We start from the raw sequence: 20,099 nt of genomic DNA, 5'->3' as shown, positions 1-20,099 counted from the left end.
CTATATACTATTTTCTTTCCCTCTTGCTTTCTTCTAGCTCAAAATTTCACAAATTTAAGCTAATTCGATTCACCACTAAATACACAAAATTTTTCACAAACAAAACTTTTACATTCATTCATAAATGATTACAAACATTTTTAAATACATAAATTCTCAATCCAATTAGTCTTGGAATAGAAAATTCCTAACTCAGACTCTAAACAAACTTAACACAAAAAAACTTTAAAACACTGTTAACATTAACAAACAACATTAAGCACTCAAAAAACTAAACAAAGAGCTTAATCACAAACTTAATTCCATTCTCTAGCTGATGGAACAAATTTTGGTCTATCATTAGTTTCTCCTTCAGCATTTGGAATGTATATCTGAAAGAACGGATGATAGTTAATAATTATGGTTGAATCTTCTTCAATTCTTTTATTCTTTAGATACATGACCTTGTTCTCCTTCTTCTATAAAACTGGTATGGTTAAAATGCATCTTAAGTTGCCATGCCATATGATCCAGATGTGCGTTAACTTCCATCACTTTTGCTTCAATTGAAGCTATGTTAACCTCAATTTTAGTGATCTTCTCCGCTATTCCTTTGATACTAACAGCTAGGAAACCATTATACATCTCTTGCACACTCTGACTAATAAATTTTTTTCTCATTACTTCCTCCTTCCTTCTTCAAATCACTCTCCCAAGATGACATTTTTCCAAGATTCTTCCTTTTTCAATTAGAATTTAGGGTTAAATGAATGTGTGGTGAGATTTCTACTCATACCCTTTTTATTTATAGGCATAAAACTCCGCAATAACTCCTAGGCATGTCTTAGAACTGCTCTTACACATTCCAACGAACTAATTTGCAGTTTAGAGCTTCCAGAAATTGAAATTCGCACATGTGTTTTAACTGTCGCACTTAAGCGCCAGTGCTCAATTTAGCACAGGTCAAATTAACGTCCTAACATTCGTTCTAACATGTCTAAGTCATCTTTAAAGATCTTAAAATTATTACTAATTTAATATAAAATCAAAATACTACCAAAATTTTTTAAATTACACACAAGAACATAACAATAGAAATAAATAAAAATATAACTATGGGGTGCCTCCCACAGAGCACTTGGTTTTACGTCGTCAGCCCGACGTAACCAGTGCTTATTTTGGTTGACCCAACATCAGAAAACCATTTAATTTAAGTTGGTCACTAAAAATTAGGGTTTCAGCCTGTGACCATTCACTTTGAATATTTTATCAGTCTTAGGATCCACAGTTCCATAAGGATAAACTTTCATCACAACAAATGGGCCCATCCACCTGAACTTAAGTTTGCCTGGAAATAATCTTAACCTTGCATTATAAAGCAAAACTTCTTACCCTGGCAGAAAATTCTTAGTCATAATCGTTCGATCATGCCACATCTTCATCTTTTCTTTGTAAATATTAACACTTTCATAAGATTCATTCCTTATTTCTTCAAGCTCATTTAATTGCAATAATCTTTTCTCACCAACATGTTTCAAATTATAATTAAATACCTTAATCACCCAATATGCTTTATGCTTAATTTCAACTAGTAAGTGACACGCTTTCTCAAATATTAGTCTGTATGGGGACATTCTTATAGAAGTTCTGTATGCAGTCTTATGAGCCCACAAAGCATAGTCAAGTTTAGCGGACCAATCCATTTTAGTTGAACTTACAGATTTTTCTAATATTCTTTTAATGTCATGATTGATTAATTCAGCCAAACCACTTGTCTGATGATGATAAACAGTAGCAATTATAGGGTTAATATGATATTTCTTGAATATTTTCTCTATTATTGCATTTCTGAAAGACTTCCCCATCAATTATAGTAACAACTTATATCCATTTAGATACATAGTCTACTGCTAACAATATATATAAATTTCCAAAAGATGGTATAAATGGTCCCATGAAATCTAATCGCCAAACATCAAATATCTCAACTTCTAACACATAATTGGAGGGCATCTCATTCCTCATAGAAATATTGCCTACTTGTTGACATCGATCATAAGTTTTGATATAAGCATTAACATCCCTAAAAATTGTAGGCCAATAAAATCTCAATTGTAAAATTTTGTATGTTGTTTTATCGACACCAAAATGTCCCCCAAAATTAGAATTGTGACATTTTTGGATAATTTCAGAAGTTTTTTCTAAAGGCACACATCATCGAATAATAAGGTCCTTCCCTTAATTATATAAAAATGGGTCATCCCAAAAATAAGTCTTAGCTTCGGATAAAAATTTCCTTTTCAGTTGGTATGTCATTCCATAAGGTATAATATTTCTAGCAATGAAGTTCACAATATCTGCATAGCATGGAACACAACACTCATTAATATTGAACAAGTTTTCATTTGAAAAATGTTCATTAATATCTTTTTCAAAATAGAATGGTTTTTCTAATTCAAGCCTGGACAAATGATCAGTAATTTGATTCTCAGCTCCCTTCCTATCTACTATTTCAAAGTCAAATTCTTACAAAAGAAGAACCCATCATATCAATCTAGATTTTGCATCCTTCTTGTTCATTAAATACTTAATAGTAGAATGGTCTGTATGCACAATACATTTAGTTCCAATCAAGTATGATTTAAATTTATCAAAAGTATATGCTACAATTAATAACTCTTCCTCAATTGTTGTATAATTAATTTGAGCTTCATTAAGAGTTCTACTAGCATAGTAGATAACTTTGAAAATCTTATCCATCATGCTTTCGTCTTAAAATAGCTCCAATAGCATAATACTAGCATCACACATTAATTCAAAAGATTTCTCCCAATTTGGTGCAATAAAATATTGTGCATTGACTAATTTTTCTTTTAATAATTCAAAAGCTTTTAGGCACTCATCATCAAAATTAAAAATTACATCATTTTCATGTAAATGGCATAGAGGCTCACAAATTTTTGAAAAGCCTTTAATATATCGCTTGTAGAATCCAGCAGGTGCACTCATCATCAAAATTAAAAATTACATCATTTTCATGTAAATGGCATAGAGGCTCACAAATTTTTGAAAAGCCTTTAATATATCGCTTGTAGAATCCAGCAGGTGCTAAAAAACTCCTAATTTACTTTACACTTGTTGGGTAAGGTAAATTATCTTTCACTTGAATTTTTGCAAGGTCTACTTTCATACCATTTTCTAAAATTTGATGTCCTAAAACTATTCTTTTTGCCACCATAAATTGGCATTTTTCCCAATTAAGGACTAAATTTGTTTCTTCACAGTGCTTAAGAACTTTTGATAGATGTTCTAGACATGAGTCAAATGAAGTTTCAAACACTGAGAAATCATCCATAAAAATCTTAATTCCTTTTTCAATTAAATCACAAAAAATAGCCATCATACATCTTTGAAATGTAGCAGGTGCATTGCATAAACCAAAGGACATTCTTCTAAAAGCAAATGTACCATAAAGACTAGTAAAAGTTATTTTCTCTTGATCCTTAGGAGCTATTTTTATTTGGTGATAACCAGTATATGCATCCATAAAATAATTGTATTTATGCCTAGCTAGTCTATCCAGCATTTGATCTAGAAATGGTAGTGGGAAATGATCTTTCCTTGTGGCGAGATTTAGATTTCAATAATCATAGCATATTCACCCATCCTATAACTTCTCTTGTTGGTATTAACTCAATATATTCATTCAAAGTCACAATCACTTCTCATTTCTTAGGAACACAGAACACAATGAATTGGACTAACTAATTGGACTAACTCATGAACTATCTAAAATAGGGTAGATAATTCCAACATCTAACCACTTTAAAATTTCTTTCTTAACAACTTCTTTCATAACAATATTTAATCTCATTTAAGGATCAACTCTGGGTTTGTAATTCTCTTCCAAATGAATTATATGCATACAAATTGATTGATTGATTCCTTTTATATCAGCAATTTACCATCCAAAGTCTTTCTTATAATTCTTTAAACTTTTCATCAAACTATCTTTTTTTTTGGTAGTTAATTTTGAGGAAATTATAACAGGTAATGTAGAGGAATCACTTAAAAAGGCGTACTTCAAATGTTCAGAAAGTAACTTCAACTCAAGCTCAGGAGGTTTTTCAATCGATGAACAAAAAGATGTTTCTTTTTCTGTTATGTCCAAAACTTTAAAACATTCTTGAACATAACTTGAATCTTCCTTATATAAATCTTCATGTTGATCTAATTCCTCTTCTTACTAGTGTTCTAACTCTTTCATCTGAGATTTATCTTCATAAGTTGTTTTGAAATGACATTCACAATGACATTCACTTAAAAATGACATTCACTTAAATATCTTATCTCATCCATTCTATAGCATTCATCATCTTTACCTTTTGCAGGGTACTTCATTGATTTGTAAATATTAAATGTAATTGTTTGATCATTGACGCACATAGTTAATTCTCCATTTTTCACATCTATCATTGCTCTTCCAGTGGCTAGGAAAGGTCTCCCCAAAATGATAGGTACCTATTTATCTTCCTCCATATCTAGCTCAATGAGATCAACAAGAAATATAAATTGATCCACTTTCACTAGGAAAACTTCTATAGCTCCTTCAGGATATGTTATTGATCTATCTGCTAACTGCAGAGTTACAGTAGTAGAGGTTATTTATTCTAATCCTAATCTTTTAAATATTGATAATGGAAAAAGGCTGATGCTTGCTCCTAAATCACATAAAGCTTTCCCATAGAATATGTCTCCTATTGCACATTAAATTGTAAAGCTACCAGGATCTTTAAGCTTTTCAAGAAGTTTCTTCTGAATTATAGCACTGCACTCCTCACTAAGTGCAATAGTCTCATTATCTTCAAACTTCCTTTTTCTGTTAAGTATATCCTTCATATACTTCACATAGCTAGCATTTGTTCTAAGGCTTCATCAAATGCAATGTTAATTGTAATTTTCTTAAAAATTTCCATAAATTTTGAAAATTGCTTATCTAACCTTAAATTGCTTATCTAACCTTTCTTATCTAACCTTTGTTGTCAAAGCCTCTAAGAAAATGGAGGTGGTGGTCTTCCAAATCAAATTTAAGAGGAGAAATAGGTCTTTCTAAACCTTTAAGAGCATCCTCTTTTGGTTCTTTAATGTCTTCTCTCTCTACGTTAGCCTCTTTTTGAACTCTACCTTCCAATTCTCTTCCACTTCTAAGTTGAATGACTTTTACTTGCTCTTTATTCTGGTGTTTTGGATTTATTTCTAATTTAAGTCTTATAGCATCTTCTGATACACCATCATACACCATCATATTTAAATGTAGTACACAATTCTAAGAAATTAGCAAGATGTAAATTTGGATCATCAATTGGTGCTCCCCCAAACTGATTATTTGATATCATTTGGAAATAACGAGTTTAAGCTCAAATGAATTAGCCATTACAGTGGGTTTTTTAATACTACAATGAATTTCATCCACCATAGGGTTTGCATAATCTCTTAATGGTCTAAACTCTTCAACATTTTAATTATTTTGATTTGCCATTTCTTTAAAATTTTTAGTAATTTTTAATTTTTTTTAATTTTTCTAATAGTTCTTTCTAATTCAGAATCGTAAGGCACTAGTCCTGCAGATCTTGAACTATGCATGCATTACTATGAAACACAATAAAATAAAATAAAGCAAAAAATAAAAACACACAAACAAAAACTTTATATAAAAACAACACTACAATATTCCTAAAATAAATCTTAAATTTTTAAATAAGACTTACAAAAAAAAAATTTATCCAAAAACTTCTTTTTCAAAATTTTTGCAAATTACTAATAAATATTTTCATTCCTTTCCCGACAACGGTGCCAAAAACTTAATACCAAATTTCTATATCGATAGATTCCGTAATACTGCGGCTTGATATTTATGCCAGTTAAACTTAACTTTGATTACATGAACTAGCACAAGGATTGTTGTGAGCAAAGGCTAGGTAAATTTTTCACTATGAAGTAACTAAGAATGCAATTATAATATTTCAATATGGGATACTACACAAGTATACGTATCATTATCAAGTAATATAGAACTTTTCTGATTAAGTCCTGAATATTGAACTCCATGGGAAGGATTACTTTTAGATGACAAAATACTTAGCAATTTAAATTCTTACTCAAACTTAAGATGCTAAATTAGGAATGAAAGTTTGATTCTTTTTGTAGTTTTTGTTTTATTTTGAAAATAAAGTAAGAAACTAATTAACTTAACTAAAATACTTGCAAGATGAAGAAAATACTTGCAAGATGAAGGCAATATAAGTAAATTATCTTTTTCCTTATCATGAATCAATGATAAACATAGAAATTTAGTTGTGAAAGTATCCTAAATGTGTTGTGCCAAATAGGAGCAAGAATAATCTTTACCCTTACTAGAGATGCTATAAAGAATGTTGGTTAATCTATAGTTTGATTATTCTTGAAGACCGGCTACGCAGGAAAGATGCTAGCTCTCACTCTAGAGTTCCATCTTCTCCCTCCATTTGGAGGCTAACATCTGGTATCAAAACCTAAAACTATAAATCAAATTAGGAGCTTTAGTTTGTCATTCTAAAGTCCTCTAATTCTACACCCTTACCCTTTAAAATATATTTATATATTTACTTATTTATTTACACTCAACCTCATGAACTACATTCTAATTCATGAAATCAATATGTGATTCCAACTATTTGTTGACTTTAATAAAACTATCTCGAATCTTACTTGTTCTCACAATACATATTAACATCTTAATTGGCCAAATAAAAAAGTAAATGAAGTGTAAAGTCTTGAATCATCACAACTTCTTCCAACATTGAAGTCTAATACTTCACACTTCCTTTAAATTTTTAATCACTTATCATTTCAAGAAAAAAGATAAACAAAACTACTCAAAAGTCTTTGAGAAAATACAACCACGCAAGAGTTTAAAAGTAGAAATCATGCACACAAATAAGAAATCTAAATTAAAAATCAAGTGTAGTCACAAAGATAAACACTTATCTCTAATTATCTCCACCAAATGCCTTGAAGTTCATTTGAATTCTCTTCCTTCTCTCACAATACAAACTAATACTCAAAATAAAATAAAATAAAAAAAAGGTCGTCGGTGGTGGCTACGATGGGCGGCGGCGATGGTAATGTGATCTTTTGGTGGTTGGTTGTTGTCCTCTTCTCCTGGATAATCTAAGTCTTTTCTCATAAAAATCCAAGGGGTGCCTTGGTGTCTTTTCGAAAAGGTGTCTCCATTCAATGAATCTTCTAGAAGTTGTCTCCTCATAAGCCAATTGAATGAATTTTCATGTCCATAGGCTATTTCCCACATTTTTATCAAGGGTTGCTTCAAACACCTCTTCAAAATTCCTCTTCAATTAATATTTCTTCAAATAACTAACTTTGGCGCTTAAGTGCGGTTTACCTGACGCTTAGGCGCCCCAGTTCATTTTGCACATTTCTTCATTTTTGCTCCATATTTGATCTTTTTTCACTCCTTTTATCATTTTCCTCCAATTTGATTATACCTATATAAGAACACAAAAACACATTTCATTAAAGCGCAATATCTCAAAAATAGGTATAAAAATGTGCATAAAAACACCATATATTTTAGGTGTATCATCTATAGATTGGCCTTTGTTAATCTTTAGTGTTTGCACGAAAATTACAAGGTGTTGGCAAAATAACTAACCCAGAGCTTTCTTTTTGAAGCTGTTGCAATGGCTTTCCCGACGCTCACATTCTCCTGCAACATGCCAACTAGCCGCAATGCTGGCATTATTGCTCTCACCATCAAGTTTGGAACAGGATTCAATGAACTTGAAGGCATTCTCGAAAAAGCCCAGTTCATCATGATGAAAGTTGCTGCTCCAAAAGTTTAAGAGCCTTCTGCTGAATTTAACTTGAACTGTCCCTAGGATTTCCCATCCTGCAAGAAGGTGAAAAATGATGTTGCCCAAGCACCTGTCAAGTTTTTTGTCCCCTTTTCTGCCAAAGGAAATGAGGTTATGATTATGGAAAATACAACATGAGGATTTACTATCCCACCATTGGTATTTGAAATTGGATCAAGTTTGAATTCTGTGCCATTAACTCAATCTCAAAGGAGGAACCGCAATTGAAGGGCTCGGAAGGCCGCTAAAGCCCAAATAGACCATTTATACGATTTGAGGATCGTGTTCGAACAATTAGAGGATCGTGTTCGAACAACGATTTGAGGATCGTGTTCGAACAATTACGATAATATAATCTAAATATAAATCCCTTAAAGTGTGCCTTCGGCTTCCATTTTGGTAAATTTCTAGGATTCTTTGTTCGTCAACGGGGAATCGAGATCGACGAATCGAGATCGACCGGAATCGAGATCGACCCGGATATAATTAAAGCTATCTTGGAAATGCCTCCTCCCAAAATCTTGAAACAACTATATTCTTTCTAAGGAAAGTTGGCATATCTGAGATGTTTTATTTTTAATATCTCAGGTAGGTGTCATCCATTCTCGAAATTAATTAAAAAGGATGCCAAATTTGTTTGGGAAGGGAATGTCAGCGTACCTTTGAGGACGTCAAGTAATACTTAATGACACCTCCGGTGTTGGCAACCTCTATTCCAGGAAAACCATTGATACTTTATACCGCGGCCTTAGATGACTCTCTCAGAGCCTTGTTAGCTCAGGTCAGTGATGAGGGTATGGAAAATGTGCTCTACTACTTGAGTCGACGTCCAATACCGATGGAGGTAAAGTATCCGCCAATTGAGAAGAATTGTCTAGCTTTAATTTTTGTTGCCAAAAACTTAGACATTATATGTTTTCTCATAAGATTACCCTTATTTTGAAAGCTATTCCATTGCAATATTTGAATACCCAGACAACACTCTCTGAATTTTTAGCAAGATGGTCAATGATTTTATTGCAATTTGATATAACTTGTATTCACCTCTACGCTATCAAGGGACATATTCTCGCAGTGCACGTACTTCCAACTGGGTCTGGGTCCTTTCTCAATGATGAACTACCAAATGAGCAGATACTACATGTAGAATCGTCCAGTGCCAGACATTGGGAAATGTATTTTGATGGAGATTCATCAGCCAGAAAAGATAAAGGATCAGAGATGATTATACCAGGTAAAGCAGAAATTGGGTTGATTTTCTTCATGCCAGATAAGGGTATGTTGAGATTCTCCTATCACCTGACATAGTCATGTACGAATAACAAAGCAGAATATGAAGCATTGATTGCCAGGTTGGAGTTGGCAATCTTGATGGATATAACAGATATTGCTCGTCATCCATCAAGTTGTTGGACAATACAAGATTTTGAAGCCAAGGCTAGCAGAATACCACCGATACACAATGAAATTGTTGGAAAAAATCCCTAACGTGACTCTATACTAGATTCCTCGGGGAGATAACGCCTATACCGACGCTCTAGCGAAACTTGTCAAGGAACTTACATGTCCAACACAAGATTTCATTGACATTACAGTACAAGAACGATGAGTTTTGTCTCAGATTGACCTTGAAAATTTATAGAAACTTGAAAAAGAAAAAGGAATGATGATTGCAGTTGCTGACATTAACGAAGACTGGTGAAAGCCATTAATAGAATATTTGCCAACTGGAAAGCTGTTAGAGGATAATTCTAAGGTATATCACATCAAAAGAAGAGGTGTGTCAGATGCTCTAGTGGGTGATGTCCTCTACAGAAGTTCATTCAATCAGATGTGGTTGCGATGTCTGAATAGATCAGAAGCATAGAATATCGTCAAAGTACATGCCAGATTATGTGGTACTCACCAGTAAGGGACAAAAATAAAATGAAGATCAAAAGACTCAGATATTATTGACTAACAAAAATATTTGATTGCATGGATACAACTAGAAGGTTTCGCCTTTGCCAAGTGCATAGGGTGGTCTTACACCACCCTTTGAATGTGTTACACCGAACTGTTGCCACGTGGCCATTCCAGTGTTGGGGCACAGACATAATAGGTCTGATAGACCCTCCATACTCTAAGGGACATAGATTTATTCTTGTCGCTATGGATTAATTCTCCAAGTGGGCATAGGCAGTGTCATTACGATAACACAACATGTTCTACAATTTTTCAAGAGCCAAATAATCTACCATTTTGGTGTACTGCGCAAATTGATTTCCGATAATGGGACAACCTTTAAGAGCATAAAGATCAACAATTTAGTCAAATTACATGGGATAGATTGAAGATACTCTACGATTTACTATCCCAAGGCAAACAACTAGCCTAGACCTTCAATAAAATGCTCGTGAAAATCTTAAAAAAGATATTGGACAATAATAGAAGAGATTGGCATAACAAACTGTTAGAAGCTTTGCGGTCCTACCGAACAGCATTCAGAACTCCCACTCAATGTATACCCTATGCACTTGTGTACGGGACCGATGTCGTATTGCCGCTAGAAGTCCAGACACTGTTCCTCAGGGTCACCGTCACCAACCAAATTACAACTAAAAAAAGTGCAAAACTCAAGCCTGAAGAATTGGAAAGTCTCGAGTGAAAATGACTAGAAACACAACAATATTTGGAGCTCTACTAAGAAAGGATGGTGCAGGATCGTGACAAATTAGTCTACCTGATCGCATTCGTTCTCTTTCTCAAAAGGCAAATTCTTGCACACTACAAGATAGGTGAAAAATTCGAACCAACTTTGGAGGGACCATTTGTCATAGAGAAGATTTATTTGGGAGGATCTTACCAGCTGGTGGATTTTCGGGGCGAAAGTCCTATGATATCGAATAATGGCCGCTACTTGAAGACATATTACCCAATGTGATATTGTTTAAAATCAACCTTTTGAAATTCTAATTATTCTGGGTTATTTATTTGGTCAAGCATCCGTGACTGAGTCCAAAATTTGGTAATAAAACTAACCTCAATAAAATGAGATTTTTTAGTTTGTTCACTTTAATTTCCTCTTTTTGTCTTTAATTTTGAAATTTTATTAAATTGAAATAAATTAAAAAAATAAAATTTGTACTTTTATAAATTAAAAATTTATTTTGTTTAATAAGTGCTTCATTTTTTGTTCTTGTTTGTGTTGAATTTCAACACACTGATGTTTTTCTTTCTTCTGCAAAAAAATGTCAGACAAAAGTTGATTTTCTCCTTTAGAGATGGCTTGAATCTCGTACTGAACAACGAAAGGGCAACTCAGGGTGGCATCGTAGACTTTAACTTAGACTTCAGTCAGGTCAAAATGGACTATGAGGGTCCCTTGATGGACATGTTCAATCACTAAGAGAAAGAAGGATTACCTTCACTATTGAGGATCGTTGCCAAAGAAGACTCCTCATTGAAGAGGAAGAAAGTGATGACACAAAAAAAATCTGATGGAAGGGACTAGTCGTTTGCCATCCATGATAACTGCACTGACGAGGAATTTAATCGGTGCTGATGAAGAAAGAATGTCAGATGCGACATTAAGAAGAACTCAACACCGTAATGCTAATCACCAAAAACACAGAGCTTCCTTACTTGAGGAAAAGAGACATATGAAAGAGGCAGAAAATACACTTACCATGATTCCTGAGAGGGAAAATTTATGATCCTTGCATGAGAAAGACCTCCACTAGTTTTCCTGTTACAGAGGATGAGTCAAAGTTTGTTGCAGAGCAGACACTAACAGCAATTCCAGATGCACTTTGCAGGGGTTGCCCAATGTAAAACGTTGCGATTCCTGTACAAGCAGCGATAGGAGGAGTGTTCGTGGATTGCTCGAGATGCAATGTTCTTCATTTGGATCACTACAGTTCCTTTATGGAGTTCAAAGCCACCGATACAGGGTGCCAGAAGGCAATCTATTCAGATACCGTGTCATATATTCCATTATCTACAGAGCCGAGTCAGACATGGTATTATGCAAATGTTGAGATGAGGGAGCCACCCTGAAGATCTCAAAGGATTCCTGCGATAAAACTGGAAAGGATGAACAGAGTTAAGAAATGAGAGTAAGGAAATCTAACGGAAGTTTGTCAATATTTTGGAAGGCCTGGAACTATATACAAGAGTTTTTCTCTAAAAATGATGAAGGAAGAATTCCTGACTATGTATTTGACTTGAGAGATAGAGGTCAAGCTGGTCTACTAATGAAGAAAACTTACTCAGAGTCGTAAAAATGGATGTGCGGGAAAGGCAGGATAACCATCCAGTGCAGCTGCTGCTACAACTTTGTCGAAGATAAGAAAGGGAACCCCCCAGGTATCCTCAGATACAATGAGGTGGATCCTCTACCTTCTGAGATAATAAGAATGATCAAAAGGATGGTCAAATGGAGTATACGACCAGCTGACTGCATTCCGAGTAGTTGCATAATCAACATTTATGATGATGGAGATTGTATCACTCCACACATAAACCGCCATGACTTTGGATGGCCCTTTTACACGGTGTCCTTCATGAGCCAAAGTAACATCCTATTTGAAAAAGAGATTGATGTTTTTGGCTCTGAGGAGTTCAGAGGATCCTTTGAAATTCCTCTACCAATGGGTTCAATATTAATTTTAAAGGGAAATGAAGCAGACTTAGCGAAGCGCTGCATTTCGGGAGTACGACATCGCAGAGTATCTGTGACTTTTAGAAGAATGGATGATAGTAAATTACATTATGTGTTCCATCTGGATCTAGAGTTGGAGGAGTTGCACCCGTACAAGCTATGAGATGCTTGCACATTTAAGTACATGAAAAAGGGTTCTTGTCCTGAAGCGTAGCTTAGTAGGTCAGCTTGATCAGGAACTCACCCCATAGAGTACAGACAGATAGTCAGTGGACACTTTTGTACCACGTCATGATGTATCAAATATGATGTAAAATGTATCATATGTGTTCAATATATGATATGTACTTAGCATATGATGTTTCAGATATATTCAGCATGTTGTCTTTTCTGAGGCTTCAACATGTATTCAATCTGTAACACTTATTTAAAGTAGATTAATGAAATTTCTTTCATATTTCAACATATTTATTAAATTTCCCCTTTTGTGTGACTGATAAACTGCTGTGGGACCATATATTGGTTCTGAATTATAATGAAAAAAGAACAATATAACGAAATTCTGATGATTAAAATTTAAAATATTTTTGAATTTAAAATATTTTTGAAACTGAAACTCAATCAACAAAAAATAAATTTTGAAAATATATTTTGATAATTAAATGTGATAAAGACAACAAGAAAAGAAAATGTTAAATTTGTTGAGTTGTTTCTCTCGAGTTTGAGGTTTCTTACTCTCTTCTTTCACAGCACGACTATCCATGTTTGCACCAATTTCTTCACATCCCTGTGAAGTTTCACACTCTGCACAAAATTTTACAAATTTTCCTCACTAATGTCAATCTTCACGTGCCACATATCTATGATCTTAACACAATAAATTCTCTACACTATTTTCATGTTATTCTTGAGGTCAGTACCGAGATTCTGGTTCCCTCTCACTACCTCTTAGGTTAGATGTGAGTCATTGAGCTTCCTTCCCAATGTAGTGATATATTTTTTATCAGCTCTTGAGTTGGATGTGATTCATCGTATTTTCCTTATCAATCTAATCTTTTTGCTACCTCTTGGGTTGGATGTGATTCATAGAGCTTTCCTTCCCAATGTACTGATATATTTCTAATTAGATCTTGAGTTGGATGTGAGTCATCATGCTTTCCTTCTCAATTTTATATTTCCACTACCTCTTGTGTTGGATGTGAGTCATCAAGCTTTCCTTCCTAATGTATTGGTATGTTTCTGATAAGCTCTTGAGTTGGATTTGAGTCATCATGCTTTCCTTCTCAATCTGATCTTTCTGCTACCCCTTGGGTTGGATGTGAGTCATCGAGCTTTCCTTCCCAACATCATGATATGTCTTCAATCAGCTCTTGAGTTAGATGTGATCCATCGTGCTTTCCTTCTCAATCTAATATTTCTACTACCTCTTCGGTTATATGTGAGTCATCGAGCTTTCCTTCCCAACATAGTGATATGTTTCTGATCAGCTCTTGCATTGGATGTGAGTCGTTGTGCTTTCCTTCTCGATCTGGTCTTTTCGCTACATCTTAGGTTGGATGTGAGTCATGGAGCTTTCCTTCCCAACATAGTGATATGTTTTCGATCAGCTCGTGAGTTGGATGAGAGTCATCGAGCTTTCCTTCTCAACCTTATCTTTTCACTACCTCTTTGGTTTGATGTGAGTCGTCGAGCTTTCCTTCCCAATGTAGCAATATGTTTTCGATCAGTTTTTTAAATGAATGTGAGTCATCATTCTTTCCTTTTCAATATGATCTTTCCAGTACCTCTTGGGTTGGATATGAGTCATTGAGCTTTTCTTCCCAACGTGGTGATATGTTTCTGATCAGCTCTTTAGTTTGATGTGAGTCATCATGCTTTCCTTCTCAATCTGATCTTTCTACTACCTCTTGGGTTAGATGTGAGTCATCAAGCTTTCCTTCCCAATGTAGTGATAAGTTTTCGATCAGCTCTTGAGTTGGATGTGAGTCATCTGCTTTCCTTCTTAATCTGATCTTTCTGCTACCTCTTAGGTTGGATGCGAGTCATCAAGCTTTCTTTTCCAAAGTAGTGATATGTTTCCGATCAGCTCTTGAGTTGGATGTGATTCATTGTGCTTTCCTTCTCAATCTGATATTTTCACTACCACTTGGGTTGGATGCGAGTCATCGAGTTTTCTTTCCCAACATAGTGATATGTTTCTGATCAGCTCTTGAGTTGGATGTGAGTCATCGTGCTTTCCTTCCCAATGTAATGATATGTTTCTGATCAGCTCTTGAGTTGGATGTGAGTCATCCTGATTTCCTTCTCAATCTGATCTTTCTACTACCTCTTGGTGTGGATGTGTGTCATCAAGCTTTCCGTCCAATGAAGTGATATGTTTTTGATTAGCTCTTGAGTTAGATGTGAGTCATCGTGCTTTCCTTCTTAATCTGATCTTTCCACTACCTCTTGGGTTGGATGTGAGTCATCGTGCTTTCCTTCTCAATCTCATCTTTCCGCTGCCTCTTGGGTTGGATGTGAGTCATCGAGCTTTCCTTCCCAACATAGTGATATGTTTTCGAGGATGTGAGTTATCGCACTTTCCTTCTCAATCTAGTCTTTCTTCAACCTCTTAGGTTGGATGTGAGTCCTTGAGCTTTATTTCTTAATGTGACACAATTTCCTTGAGATGGGTTTAAGACCACCTTAAATGGATTATGGAATTCAATTCTCTACTTAATTTCCTTGAGATAGGTGTAAGACCCCTTAAATGGAGTATGGCATCTGATTCTCATTCTGGGACTTATATCTGAATTTCAATTCCCATTTTAGGGTTAGCATCTAAATACTGATTCCCATCCTCCCAAGTACCTAAAACTTGATAACTCAAAATCCACCTTCTAATTCCCTGGTGGAAACAACTGTCACTCAATTCTACACTTCGTTCTAAGTTCATTGGCTTAGAAGTCTGTATTGGTTTTGTTGATCTCGTTGATCAACCCCAATATGTACGGTATGTTTGCCCGGCAAAACCCACCTATTAGGGATCCATTTTTTGACCTCATTTTTGGTTGAGGTCTAGTTTTCCTCTTTAGTAGCCTAGGGCCTAGCCATAGGACTTTCCTGTTGACTATTCCTAAAGAACTAGAAAAGGAATCCTTACCATTAAAAATTCTAAACTCTTGTTTATTCAACTTGAAGTTCCATATATTGGTCCTAACCTCTAGTACTTAGTAAGTGCGATCATTATGGGGGAGCTCAAGGAGAGTTCCCATAGGATTGCTTGGCATTAGGGTCAACCCTCTGGTGGTGTGGTCTTGGTCAGTCTCACCCACACACTTGCACATTACACTTCCACTCACAACCATGAACCAAAACCTACCTGATTTTGATCCCTTTACGCATTGGAAGACTCATGTAGATGGTCCCCTAAACCCACTAGCCCTAGGCTAGGGTTTAGCTAATACTAATACATGAAGGACCCAAAGTAGGGAATTCTATTGGTCTATGGCTCAAGTAGGGGTGATTGACAGTCCAATTTTACCAAGATACCCTAACTTAATCTTTTGCCCCCAAATCTACCCAATTTACTAAATTTCCCTTAAAGCCTCAAAAACCCCAAAATTACCCAAAACACTAAAATTTGCTCAAAAATTATTTCAAACCCTTTGCAACTACCCAAATTGCCCAAAACACTCCAAAATTGTTAGTTACCAAAATGCCTCTCATTTGGCCAAAATTACCAAAATACCCTTGGTGACTCAAATTGTCCTAAAGCCTTCAAAATCACTTCAAATGTCCTCAAAATCGAATTAAACCATTTCATTGAGCCCAATTTAACCAATTTGACCTATTTTGACCAAAAGTCTAAAATTACCTTTAAAGGCCCAATTTCCTTAATTCACCCCCAATGTCCACCAATTTTATCCTAATTCTCCTCATTTTTAATTCTAAACTAAAATTCATCATGTCCAAGCTTGATTGAAACCAAATCCAAGCCCATTTGACCCACATTTGAATCCACTTTCAACCCAAATAAAAAAGCCAAAATATGACCCAAAACAAAATATCACTCAATTGAACCCATAAATTTATCCAATTGCCCCAATTTTGTATCATTACCTCTTTAAAACATTTTCACACATCAAATTGAACCTTAAATTGGCTTTTGACAAGCCTTAATTTTACTCCAAATCAACTTAGACCAAAGCCCCAAATTTTGCCCCAAATTGACCATGTCCCCAAATTCAACCAAATTGAACCTCATAACCTCAAAATTTCCACTCAATATCTATCCAAAACTCTTCATGAAAATCCATAGGACCAATCTGAATCATCAATTGGGCCCTAGAAAAACTGTAGCCCAACTCAAACCTAAGTCTAGCCCAAATGCCCAAAATTGACCAAATGTCCAAATTCCTTCATATTGAACCTCTAAATCAATTAAAAATCACTCCAAAGCTTTTATTAACTCCTTGTGACAATAATCTACACCATCTTGATCAATCAATTAAGCTCAATGTCATGGCTAGCCTAATCCAAATCAAACTCCAAGCCAATTTGACCCAAATTGAACCCATGACCCAAATGTAACCAAACCTAGCCAAAGTGGTCAAGCCAAGACCACTACAGTCACCTTCTGGACCCTAGTGACCAAGCTAATCCCATTTAGCCCACCCTATGTGAACCATGGACCAAAGGTCCCCTAAATTAAGGGATTCCTTTCATAAAATACTTAAATCAAGGAGATCTTTTCCAAAAGCCATCACCAACCCAAATTAATTATTGTGACAAATTCCCTTAATGTTTCTGAGCCACCTAAGCACCTTCCCTACCCTAGCTAGCTACCCTAGTCATCAGAGGAGCCAAAACCAAGAGCCCCCATCCCTTAATCAAAACCCAATTGCACCCATCCAAGCTTACCAACCCTGATTGGTCTTTGGCACTTTGCACCCCTCCACATAAGCTACTGATTGCACTCATTAGTTGGCCTTGAGCTCCACCCCAGGCCCTTCTATTTAAACCACCTCCACCATGGTCAAATTATGAACTAACCAATTTCCTTGGGGAGACTCTTTCCAATTACTTCCAGGCACCCTCCAAGAATTCCTAAGCTCAAGTCCATTGTTTTCCCCCTCTGGATTTCTTGTGAGAGCTCAATTTTGAGTTCAACATTCAGAGAAAACCAGGAAATATTTCCCCATACCTCCAAAGTCCACCAAAGTTTAATTAATCTTCCACATACCATCCTCTGAGTTAGAGGAGTTGATTCCTTACAAAAGCCCCATCATAGAGAGCCTTTAACTTAGCTCTAGACCAACACCTAATGTCATCCTTGGTTAAAATTATGCCTAGGAAATTTACCATAGCCTAGGACTACATTTGGAGGTTTGTTGGACTCATTCGAAGCTACTACAATCATCTGATTGACAAAGGTATTGAACCTTAACCTTAATCTAAGCTTAATTTGATTCTCCATACGTATTTACTATGTTTCATGCTTGATAAACAGTATAGATAGGTTCGTCTTGAGTATATGAAGGTGTAAGAATAAACTCAAAGTGATTTGGTTGAGTCTAGCTTTAGATCTTAAGGTTTTAATGTGGACAGCTTACGGGTTAGGTCATTTGGGGACGATGATCATCCGATCGTGTGTGTATTTGGTTGACAGACAAGTGGATGGTACAAAAAGGCAGGCTAACAAGGCGGCGACGTGACATGAAGCGTTTAATAGTAGAGTGAATAGAGGAGAATAACTTTCATAGAAAAACGATAAAAATAAATTAAAAATACAATCTTGCTTAGTGAACAGAGGAGAATAACATGGAAAAAAATTAAAATTACTTGTTGACTCTTTGATTTTTAATTAACTAAATTCTCTCTATGTTATTTTAATTTATTATGACTAAGCATTGGTCACCATAGCTTGAAATTTTTAAGGTTTGTTCCTCATGATAGAGGGGATGTTCTTTGTTTTTTCCAAGGTCAGAGGGTATCCCTATGCTCCCAACCCTAATTTTCAAGCTAAGATGGCTTTTTTGGCTTAATTTAATATAAAAAAATGAAATATCAGTAAGAAAATTATGGGATGAATTTTAGAAGGTTTCTTGTGGTCAGTGGAGCTTAGGAGAAATAATATAATTGTTTTATTAATTTTGTACATTTCTATATTTGATTAAGTGTGTATCTCTTGTATTAATTTATGTAAATTAAATATTAATCTAAAATTGACAAAATCAAGTCCATATTATGTGTAAAAATCATATTAACCCACTGTAAAAATTTGAAAATTATTTGATTAAGTTTAAGCACTAAAGTTGATTTTTTAGGAAACATTGTATTTTTGCACAAAAAAATATATTAAATTAAATACACTTAGAAAAATTATGAAAAGTGATTTTTATAGTTCCTTATGATTAGGAGCATTTAGGAAAAATAAAAGTTATTTTTGATAAAATACTTGATTTTTTTGCTATATTTTAAATTAAAAATAATAAAAAATTACAAAAATATAAAAATATTTCAAAAAGTTCATAATGGTACTCTGATCACTTAAGACTCATTAAAATATTTTTCCTGATTTTTCTAAGTTAAAAATAAATTTCTAATGGCTTAAAATGCATTTTTCCTATTTTTCTCATTAAAATAATTATAATAAAAAATTTTAAAATCATAAAAAAATAAAATTTGTTTCTCTGAGTTCTCTGGACTCAGGAAGGTTTAATAAAAATATAAAATAATTTTTGTAGATAAAACATATTTTCCATTCAATTAAATCACTAAAATTATTAAGTAATTATAAAATAATAATTAATAATCAAAATTTAATTTAAAAAAATCATGGACTTTTGCCTAAATGTTTCTCTAACCTAAGAGAACCTCTAATACTTTTTCCACAAACCAAAAAGTTTATTTTGATTGATTAAATAAATTAATTTTGAAGATCTTATTTTTTAATTTAGAAATGATTATTTAAATAAAACTAAAATTTGAAAACAACATCTTCTCCTCTGATGCTTTAATTACTCTATGGATAGGGTACTCTAAAAATTTTAAGTTCATTTAAATTATGCTTAATAAGTTATGAGGTGGAGAGCCCCAAGGGCAAAATGGTCATTTTTGACTTTTGTGCCTCAATCAAAATTTAGGATTAACCAAAGAGAAAATGGGTAATCTTGATCCTAATGAATATATTTGGATGATTGAAACATAATGGGTTAAAAGGTAGAAATCAATTTGTTACCTTTCCATAATAAGAATAAAATTATAATTTTCTAAATCATCAAGACTTGAAAGTTAATCAAAATTAAATGATTCTCAAGTGATGGGCTTAAGTTAGGAGGATGACAGTTCAATTATTTTAAGCCCACAATTTGGATGTTATGATCTTTCAATAAGGATATGTATCACTTAAATTTAAAATATTAGCGATTGTCACTTTACCCCACTAAATTGGTTAAGGGCTTGGTAGTGATCTTGAATTGATATTTACATTCATCTTATGGGATTTAGAAGGATAATACGATTGATGATAAGCACCTTTAAGCACTAATAGCGCAACTTTTGTGGTGGGTACAAAATCTTTA

This window comes from Phalaenopsis equestris, unplaced genomic scaffold (genome assembly GCF_001263595.1).
Source record: "Phalaenopsis equestris unplaced genomic scaffold, ASM126359v1 Scaffold224749, whole genome shotgun sequence".
Classification (NCBI taxonomy): domain Eukaryota; kingdom Viridiplantae; phylum Streptophyta; class Magnoliopsida; order Asparagales; family Orchidaceae; genus Phalaenopsis; species Phalaenopsis equestris.
The sequence above is the reverse complement of the archived record's forward strand: the minus strand, read 5'-3'. Positions refer to the sequence as shown.